This window comes from Schistocerca americana, chromosome 3, assembly GCF_021461395.2.
Source record: "Schistocerca americana isolate TAMUIC-IGC-003095 chromosome 3, iqSchAmer2.1, whole genome shotgun sequence".
NCBI classification, from domain to species: domain Eukaryota; kingdom Metazoa; phylum Arthropoda; class Insecta; order Orthoptera; family Acrididae; genus Schistocerca; species Schistocerca americana.
In genome coordinates, this window is record NC_060121.1 from 690,884,779 (window position 1) to 690,896,068 (window position 11,290).

Here is an 11,290-nt window from a genome sequence, read left to right on the forward strand (position 1 = left end):
CAGTGGTCACTTGATGTTCAGAGAGGCAGATTATGTCAATTTGGTTAGATGAATTCATTTCATCGATACAAATGGGTAGTTCATCAACTTTATTTCTGGGTCCCGAAATGTTCTGGTGTAATAAAGATAACTGATATTGCATACTAATGGGATTATAACTGCTTTGGTGAAGATGAACTGGCAGTTTCTGATTGCTTTCTGTTAAACATTGTTTAAATGGAGGCTGTATGCTAAAACCTGACTCCTGTTCATCTGTTTTCTCAAACTGAGTGTGTTTGCCAATCTCTCTTAAAACTCGTTCTCTATCCCCCTTCCTTATCCTAAAAAAGGCATCCCTCTGACACCTGTGACCACTGGTATTTTACCACTTGTGACGGTGTCCCCCCTTAAGTTTTCTGCAATCAACCCAGACAGTTTTCCCTTCCCTTTCCTACTGAGGTGAAGGCCATGCCTAGTGTAGTCCCACCTATCAATAGCATCCACAGGAATCAAACCAATATGGGACCCTATATCCGTCCTAAGCAGCCACTCCAACTCCAAGTTCACCCTCCCTACAGAAGAGTTCAAATGAGGCCGATGATGGCGTCTCAACACAGACACAAATCCCATACTCGTATGCTTCGTTCCTGATGCTATCTTCACCAGGTCACTCTCTATTGGATATTCAGAGTCTCTGTCAATGCTATTTCCCGGACCACCCACTATAACCACGGCATCCTCCTTCGTGAAATCCTTGCATAAAGAACCTATATCCTCTGATACCTGACCCAGATCTGCACTAGGTTTGAAAAAGTTTTTGACCTGGTACTCTGGACCTAGATTTTCCTGCAGTAGTTGGCCAACACCTCTACCATGGAAACTACCTAACAAACGACCTTTCTTTCTGTTTACAAATTTCCCTACCTTTTTCAAGTCCTTGAAAGCTTGTTGTGCCCTTTCTACAGCTTCAGCTACATGAGGCTCATCCGATTTTGACTGAGGCAACAGGTCAAATCTATTTTCAAGATTTATCACAAAGCTGTCTGATGCTCTCCTTTTCCTGTTCCCCCTATTACCTGTTGCCACTTCCCACCTCTGTTCACCCTTTTCCCTCTTTAACCTGTCCAGATCCTCCCTTGCCTTGTCTAGGTCAGCTTGAAGAGCTGCAATTTTCCCTTCCTATTCCAGTATTTTCCTATCTCTACTGCAGATCCTACAATACCACTGGTGAGCCTCATTTATGTCCCTATTTCCCACGCCACTACATTCGCCCCAATGAAAAAACCTACAATAACCATCACACCATACCCCGGAACTAACGATCATACGGCATGTCACACACTTCTCACTCATGGCAAAAGCAGAAATCGTATAAACTGATTTAAGTACTGACTAATACGTAAACAAAGGACCCCAGAAACTATTCAGACAGATACAAATAAATTGAAAGAGTAATGAATAAAAAAAACTGGTGATTACATATAAGTTTAAGTCACTGTTTACTTACGATACGCGCGCGTGAAATTAAGCCGAAAATCTGTGCTGTAGGCGCGAGAAGGAAAATAAACTTCTTACCCTGTTTAATCTTATTTAACACTTCACTAACACTTCCACTAAAGTAACAACACTTATAATATATTTATACCACCTGGAAACGTTTACCTATAAGTTTAATTCACTGCTTACTTACGATTCGCGCGCGTGAAATTAGGCCTAGGATTCGTGCTACAAGCGCGAGAAGAAAAATACGCTCCTTACACCGTTTAATCTTATTTTATACTTCACTAACACTTCCACTAATTTAACAACACTTATATTATATTTATAACACCTGTAGACGTTTAAAAATAGATTAATAACAACGCTTTTTATAATTATTTAGTGCAGCAAATACTCGAGGAGTCGGCGTCGGCGCAGTGTTGAACCTCTGTTGCATTTTATTTTAATTCCGACTATCTGACACTGTCAGGTACGACCGTAGCTTTCCTATTTTCTGGTACGTTATGCTGTAACATTTAGTTCTAATTTTGTCCAAACAAGGTGTCCCTTGTGACTCCGAAACCTAGGTTACAAATCAATAGTGTTCGCGACTGGGAGCTGTGTTTTTCAAAATTTTGTGTTATACAACAGCCGCTGATTGACTGCTATGTTAAAAACCTTATTATTCCTTGCTACTTCTTTTTGTTTCAAGTTCATCCTTCAGACTGAAGGTCTTATTACCAACATATCTTATCCTAAAAATACAAAAATATCAATGACATTGACACACGAACATAAAATTTGTTAGGTAATAAAGTATTTTACTGTGTACATTACAAGTCAAGAACAAATGTTCTCCTTTTCTAGTGTCTATCTTTGTTGTATGTACTATTTTAAGTCATGTTGTGGGTATAACCCGTGTATTTTTCCTTAGTCGGGATACCCCAGGATATAGCAACTTTCCTTTGGAATTCTTAATATATTGTAAGGTCCTGTGTAAATGTTTTGCTATTTTCGGTTTACTTTCTTTACAGCTGATGCTTTTGGGTGAGCCAATAACAATAGGATGTCTCCTTCGCGGTATTGTTGCACGTTTTTTAATTGTCTATCGTATCGCCGTTTCCTGAGAGCCGCCTGCTGACTCAAAGCCCGCAGCGCCTCTTTTATTTTTTCCTCATGACCTTCTATTCTGGGTAGCTGAGGTATGGGTTCAAGCCACTCAATTCTCTCCGGATGGTCAAACATTAATTCCGCTGATGCAAGACCTCTGGCATCATGAGGCAAGTTGTTATATATTTATTCAAAGATGTTGAGGTACTCACTCTACTTCGTATGCTTAGTTGCAGCATATGTCCTCATGAATCTTTTGTACTCCCGAAAAATTCTTTCCTCAGGGCTTGCTTGTAGGATAAAGCAGGATATCAATATGTGCCTGATCGTTGATAACTTAAGAATCCTTTCCACATCGTACTATTAAAATACCAAGCATTATGTGACAAGATAGTAACAGGCTTGCCCACTTGCAGAACAAATTCCATTGCTATCCGCTTAATAGTAGGGATAGATGTGGCACGTTCTATAGCATGCAACTTCACATATTCTGTGAACAAGTCATTTATACCGCCAAGATATACTTTACACCTCTGCGAGCAGTGGGTAAGGGTCCTGCGATATCGTCTGATACCAGGCTTAGTGGTCTATTTCGTATAATAGTGTGCAATTCCCCTCTTTTACCTATATTAGTGGCTTTAACATTTGACACGTGATACAGCTTCTTATTAACCTCTGTACATGTTTCTGTAGGTTTGGATAGTATCAGTATGTATCGATCTTTCCTGTATGCTTTTTTATACTGAAATGTCCCCAACAATGGTATATATAACAGTTTAGATTTTCTAAACCACCTTCTGGAATGCAAACAACCCACTGTTCACAATTACCAAGATTTTAAACGCAGCTGAATCAGCAACTTTTGAAATTCTTCACGGTAAATGATGACAGCCAAAACAGTTGCAGGATAAAGATTTATTAAAATTCTTGACCACGGTTTCGGTATATCTGAATATACCTTCATCAGAAGTAAAATACACCTGAACAGGAAGACACCATTAGCAAAAACTTTGCATCGCAACTGAGAAAGAAAAAAAAAAAAAAAAGGAAAAAAAAATTTCTGTCCCATTTTTGGCGAACATATGGTATAATATAAGAAGACTTCTACAGAAACAATACTATTGCAGAGTTACCTTTCCCGGAAATTATAGCCTGAAATAAAGAGTGATTCATACTATTGGAGCACGGGAATAACTTGGCACTAAATCCGGAGTTTACAAAATTACTTCTAATGACTGCCCAAACAATTACATTGGACAGACAGGTAGAGCCATTAAAGTAAGATATAAAGAACACATGCTAGCTAAAAATTGGGAATACGTATATAATTCCACGCCTGCCGAACATCTATGGCTCTTACAGCATACGCCACGTAAACTGGATGACGTAGGATAGCTTCACGAAGCGAGTGAGGGTTTGAAACTGGGCCTGCCTCGAAGAATTAGAGATTTTCAGGCATCTGTCTCAAAAAGATGGTTATATTCTTAATGAACAAGTGCAGCTTAGAAACAAAATTTTTTAAGACAGTTTCCGACTCCTCCTTGCTTTAATGTAATATAGTCTGGCTCACTAGAAGTTAGTTTTCTTGCCTGTTGATGCCGGTGAGATGCGCTTTTCCTGTCTTGTTGGGATTTGACGTAGTTTTGATGTTTGCTGTTTGTGGTTTTGATGTGTATGTATGTTTAATTGTTATTATTTATTCACAACGACAAATGGTTTCGTTTTTTTAAAAAATTTTATTTGTTTTCGCTAGTATGTATTTTACCGTTTAAGTTACGCGAGATGCTCGCGCATAATACTAGTGCCCCCTCTCGTTAGATGTCTTCCGTAGCGCTAGCTTCAACTGCCTGACACAAGGACACAGGTAAACTGGTTTCATATTTTCTATTTTACGTAGATATTTTAAATTGTTCTGATACGTTGTATTTATTAAGACTGAAGGTTTGAATCAGTACAACTTTTGACGATATATTAGTAGTCTGCAAATGTCCTCCTAATCTGATCAACGACATTTTCAATCTGTTCAATGATCTTCATGATAATATTAAGTTCACTTGTGAGCCAGAAAATGAAAATCGTCAGTTACATTTCCTCTATCTTACGTTGTCGTTAATTGAAAACAGATTTTCCTTCAACATTTACCGTAAAGAGACGCTTCTTCTACGCATCCAGCCTCTCACAAAAATGCTTTCATTTCTCGGCTATTCTCAGAACACTTTCCATTCCCCTCTCGAAAGAAGACCTTAATGATGAGATTAATCTTATTAAAACTGTGGCGGTTAATAAGGGTTACGAAGCTCGGTTGGTAGATGATATCCTCAGAAAGAAGATTGGCAAGAAGCGTACTACACTACACAGCGTCCCAGAAGAATCGGAGAAAGAATTCTTCTCAATTCCATTTTTAGGTCCAGTGTCATATCAGATTCAAAGGTTGCTTCGGATTAAATACAAATGTAATATTGCCTTTTCTGCAGATAACAACTTGTGAAAAAGTCAACTATTGGTCCTCTGCAGAATTCTGGTGTCTACAAGATTTCATGTGACACTTGCGGTGGCTATTAAATTGGTCAAACTGGACGTGCCTTTTCAATTCGCTGTAAAGAACATTTTCAGTGAAAAAACGGTTCGTGTGCCCCAAATTCTTCTTTTGCAGATCTCCTGTTAAACACAGGGCACTCTCCTAAAGGGGTTGATAAGTTGGAAATTTTGCATATTGAAAAAAATAGCATAATATTGATATTTTGGAGGAGTTGGAATGTTTCAAGTATGTACTTTCGAAAGACAGACTTTTTCTCAACTAGCAGGTGCAGTTGCGCGGAAGATGTTATTTCAATGGAATAAAGCCACTGCTTGACGAGATCTAACACTTTGATGTACCAACTGCTTCTTGCAGATTGCGAGATACCTTTTCTTTCTACTTTTTACGGTTCAGACACCTAAATAAAAAAAAAAAACGTTTTTGGTTTTTATAGAGTATCTACTATAGCAAGAAGTAATGTCATGCAGTGGATTATTTCGTATATTTCTTCTTTATGCATTATTCTGGAATTTTTGTACCACAGCCAGTCATTCATTAGTTGTATTTTATATCATGCAGTATCCCGCTATTGTAATTACTTCATGTACATCGTTCAGGTGTTTGTTTATTTCCCTCTCAGCTGTTACGGGAGATGTGTACAAAATAGCTTGTTTTTCCAATTAACCACTACATGCCGGTATTGTCTTGAAGTTGCCGTGGCGCACAAATCACATGATGTTTCAGTTTTGTGTTAACTGTAGCAGAGGACACATGGCTGCCCCTTAGTGGCCTGCGCCACTGTTGCACTTTATTTTAATTCCGACTATCTGACGCTGTCAGGTGTGACCGCAGCTTCCGTATTTTCTGGTACGTTATGCTGTAACATTTAGTTTTAATTTTGTCCGAAGAACGTGTCCCTTGTGACACCGAAACCTAGGTTACAAATTAATTGTGTTCGCTACTGAGGGCTGTTTTTCAAAATTTTGAGCAAGGAATAAATTGAATTGAAGCTAGAATTAAAAGACAGTTGTCAATTATGTGTGTATATACTAAGATAAGAATTTATTGTGAATAGCCAATTTTAGTAAATAAAACGAGATTTAATATTATGTGATCGAGAAGTCGCCAGAGTACATGAGAAATAATAATATGGAATAGTGACTAATAATTGATTTCTCGATTTGTGAATATAAACAAGCATGTTATGATACTTAAGAACACTATTGAGACCACATGATAGTTTGTTTCTTCCAGAAGTGGCCTTCAGCCATGTAATTGCATGCGTCCGAGGGGCACTATTGAGAACTAAAGAGAGCGTTTCATGTAGAGAAAGTAACTTCATGACACCAAGTTTAAGGTTGAGGTCTATCAGGAAATGACGCGTACGAAAACATGGATTGTATCCATGAAGTTGAGACCTGGTCTTACGGCAAACGGTTCCTCAGTTAAAATTGAGAATATTTAAGGATGTGGATCTGTGATGAATGACTCATAACACACATGTAACTGCCTGAGGATCAGTAGTCCAGATGGCCCAAGGTCTACTTTTAGCACGAAAGGTTGAGGTCAGTTGGTGACAAAATGTTATAAATAACACCAAATCCTAATGTGGACAAACTGTTAATGTCATGGCTTGTCAAACTGAAAATTTAATGTCAGTCTTAACAGGATAAATAATGTTTCAGTAGGACTGTGTCAATGTGCATTTTGTTTATTAGTTAACAATTTGAGGAGAAAAAGACTCTAGAATTGGAGTTTGACGACTGACATAGTAATTTATTTTGTTCTGATACAAAATAGTTGGTTTAAATAGTTAATATTTGAAGACTATAGCTGTGCAGCAAAGATGATTTCACGGTATAATATGAATGGTAATATCGTGTGAAGCTATATGCTTTACACGGGGAACTCGGTAGTCGGTAGTAAGTATGAACCAAAGTGAATCTACCTTTGGACACCAACCACAGTGACAAGGTACAAAACTCAGTGTGTGTTATACAACTGTGTACGTGCGTGTTGCGGACGACGGTACAGAGTTGACGTTTATGTAAAGTGACTACAATAGTTCACAGGAGATTCTAAAAGTGCCAAACTTAGCTAGTCACGGAGTAATAAACTGTATAATTTTCTAACGAATTTGACAGAAGACACATCGTGTCCCGAAAACTGGACTAAAGGTTACTCGGAAACTTGAATACGTTACAGAACACTGAAACAAACACCCGTGAATGAATATTGAATGAATGAACTTCTAATAACTATCTTTTCCCCCTAGCCGGTAACATCTGTTACGGAATTAGTTAACACTAATGGTAGTATGGGTTATTTCATGTTCACGCGCATTCAGCTGACACGATGCTGAGACGGCTCGCAAGCAGAGGCGAAACAGCTGACCAGGGGGCCAACGGCCGCCGCTCAACACTGGCCTGTCCGCGCGCGCTGGGGGGCGCCTCGCAGCTTCGCCACGTGCAGCATCGCCGCGCCACCATCTTCGTTACACCGGCGCCGCCACTGCGGAGAATCGACTATCGTCGACGTGTATTGCGTGTGGTGAGTGCGTGTGTTGTGGTAGCAAGCTCCAATTATGTGAGTCAAAGTGTGTCTGCCACGAAAAGTAAACAGTGTGCTCCGATTATCACATGTGAGAAATTTATGTAATATATATTCAAATGTAACTACTGTCACTGTATTTTCTTTGATTGCACCTTTTCTCTGACGTAATTCACTTGATAAACATTCAATTAATATGTCCTTAAACAATAACAATATTCAGATTGTGATTTTATTTTTATTTATTTATTTTATTTATTTATTTATTTATTTATTTATTTTTTTGAGACACTGGATAAATGTTGTAATAGTCCGAAGACGCTGGGCTGGATTTTGACTCCCGGTTTTCCCATGCCCGTGAACCCGAAGGGGTGGGGGTGGGGGGGTTAACGTAAGTTGGTTTCTGGTGAGATTAGTCAACTTTTTCCGGACTGAAACTTCTGTCACAAAAATAAGGAGGTTATACTTGCTCTCCCTTACCATTTGAGAAAAGACGCATTTCAAATGATAATATGCGCAAACTAATTTTAGAAACTAACTGAATAAACATGCATGTACAATCGTGTGGAAGAACTGAACAGTACTGTGGTATGTCTGGTTCAAATACATCATTCTGTCCCAGCCATACCAGGGGGTCATTGTACTGTTTCTACTGGGTAGACTTAAGTTTAAAAAAAGTAAACTAAATATTACGATAAATTTTATAAATAATCGACAACTACGCCAAATAAGAAGCGAGATAACTACAATGGACATGTTATTCCATCGACTCTTGCGTTTATATGCATGAACTATCTTCCCTTTGTCTTTCACTTATTGTATATGCATGGATTCGGACCTAAGAGAACGTTCTTGTGTAAAGCTCATCTTGCTGTACCAGCTGATAATCTGAGTTGTACTTAAAACTCGAAAAATATAATGGTTATCTTTTCAAAAGAATTTTTGTATGTGGTCAATCAATTGGTAGTCTGATACCTGGATTGTCTTAAGTAGATATGGGCCTTAACAAGGAAATTTCATTGTTAGGCTCCATCTTAGAAAAATCTTTAACATTTTTCTTTTAGCTCATCTATGAGACGTGGCGTCGGTTGGGACAATTAACCTTATTGCAGATCCCACGAGACCGGAGGCAGCTACTAATAATTTAACAATTTTACTTACAGATTTTCTTTGTATAACGAGATAAAATCCCATGCAGAAAAGGTCTGGTCACAGGATTCCAGTTCCATAATAGGATTTCATTTGCAGATGCTACTCTCGTTGTCTTATATTGGGGAATCGAGACGATAACACGATGTTAAGTAACGTATTACAGTAGTGTACATCAAACGGACTTGGCAAATATTCTCTAGTGCAATAAGCACGCGACTTCTCACGAGCCTGGAATAATATCTGTAGCGTTGAGTAAATAAGAAAAGGACAGTTAATTATCGACGATTACGTAACTACCCTGAGAACTGAGCTAGTTTACTGAGTGCTTATACACGTCTGGCTAAATTAAACAACATATTACACTGTTCATAATATTCCTAAATTAGTTATTTCTCTTTTATGCTGAGCCATTGCATTACTCTCTGTTGCTATTGGATTAACTTTCCTTCATAGTTTGTAACTACATTTGACATTTGAGTACAAAAGCCTTTTAGGGTAAAAATTTCAGCATCATGATCTGAAAGGCCATTCACCCTTTTGCTAACAGAATGCTCATCTAGTAACGCAGAATGAATATAAATATTGTATATGGATGTGCTACTGTTACCCTGCACCCTAGCTGGAAAAAACACAGTCCGCATCTACCAAGATCCTTTTTCTTGCACCATCATGCAAAAAATTTATAATGAAGTCACCACATATAACTAATTTCTGGTACTTGCTACAAAGTGAATCAAGAGCCCTCTCTAGCTTGAGCAGAAATAATCTGAAGTCAGAGTTAGGGGACCTACAATCAACAATAATTGGAAGCTCCAGGTAAAGGAAGCCTCTGAATTGTCAAATTATTTAAGTGATGCTCAGACATACCAATAATTTCAGAGTCAACATCTATAAGCAGTTCACTATCTCTAATACCTCTTATATTTTGATGAAATATTCTAATTCCTTCTCTTGGAAGCCGGCCGGTGTGGCCGCGCAGGTTCGAATCCTGCCTCGGGCATGGATATGTGTGATGTCCTTAGGTTAGTTAGGTTTAAGTGCTTCTAAGTTCTAGGGGCCTGATGACTTCAGATGTTAAGTCCCATGGTGCTCAGAGCCATTTTTTTCCCTTGGAAACATGGCATGAAGGTGAGCCCTTAGTCAGAGGGACTTTCTTTAAGCAGGTATAGCTATTAGCTGACTTCAATCTAGAAAAGGTGCACCTCTAACACCAACTACTACAGGAATTTTTCCATGAGTGATCCCACCACCACCCACTACACTGTCACCTACAAGCTTTGCCAGCCTCCCCTTCCCACACCTTTTGAGGTGCAGGCCATGTCTAGTGAAACCTGATCTACTGATAGACCCAAATGGCATCACTGAAATGTGACCCATGCTCTCTGCCATCAACGCTCTCCCCAGCTCCATATTAAAGCGCCAAACAGCCGCTGCTAGAGGAAACTACAATGCTCGGAAGAAGCTAGGTCAATGAGCAACATTAGATGACACCAGAGGGAATGCTAGGCGGTTCTAGTGACGAATGACTGACAGCATCACCTAACATATGACCTGAATACAAAATCTGTAGACTTTGCTGTGGAAAGCGGAGAGGCATTAGGAGACCTGATAAAAGCAAGTAATTTCTTTACACCAGCAGACCATGACAGATTGCTGGTCGGTAAAAATCGATACTCTAAATATTTATTCGCAACTCATTTTCAGACAACGCTGAAGGCGTGGTTCATTTTCACCCTGTCTCCCCTGCGATATATTTATTTGAAGCAAAAGACGAATTCCTTTGCTCCTTTGCAATTTCCTTAATAGAGAAACCTCACTATTCGATGTATGAGGGTGGACGATTCAGTCAAGATGTATATACCGGAAGGCAATTTTCACTCTGTAGCGGAGTGTGTGCTGAAGGAAACTTCCTGGCACAGTAAAACTGTGTGCTGGACCGTGATTCTAACTCGCGATCTATGCCTTTCACGGGCAAGTGCGCTACCAACTGAGTTACCCAAGCACAATTCACGATCCGTCTCCACAACTTTACTACCCGAGTTGGAGTCTCGGTCCCGAACACAGTTTTAATCTGCCAGGAAGTTTCAAGATTATAAATTATCATTTAATCTCAATTTTATTTTATAAGCGTTGATTCTGACTGTTGGGAAGGAAGCTTCCAATCGATGGAAAGAAGATAACTGGCGGTGACTACCACTGAAGAAGAAAGCCTTATAGCCTCTGCATCACACTGGCGAGAGCGATTACAGAGATGTGTGTTCGGAGATGGTACACTGAATCGTGTACACGATTGCCTCAACGGAAAGCTGTTGCCGCATCGTCCAGTGTCAGACGCGTCCCAGCGGATGATGTTTATTGACCAGGACAGTCTCAGAACGGAACCGTATGGGGAAACAACTTTCAGTGGTCTCAGATGTATTAGCTTAGGAAGGAGTAGCGACTGTGATGAACCAAAAAATTAGAGAATTTTCATGATAACGGTAATAGTGCAGTAGTACAGAC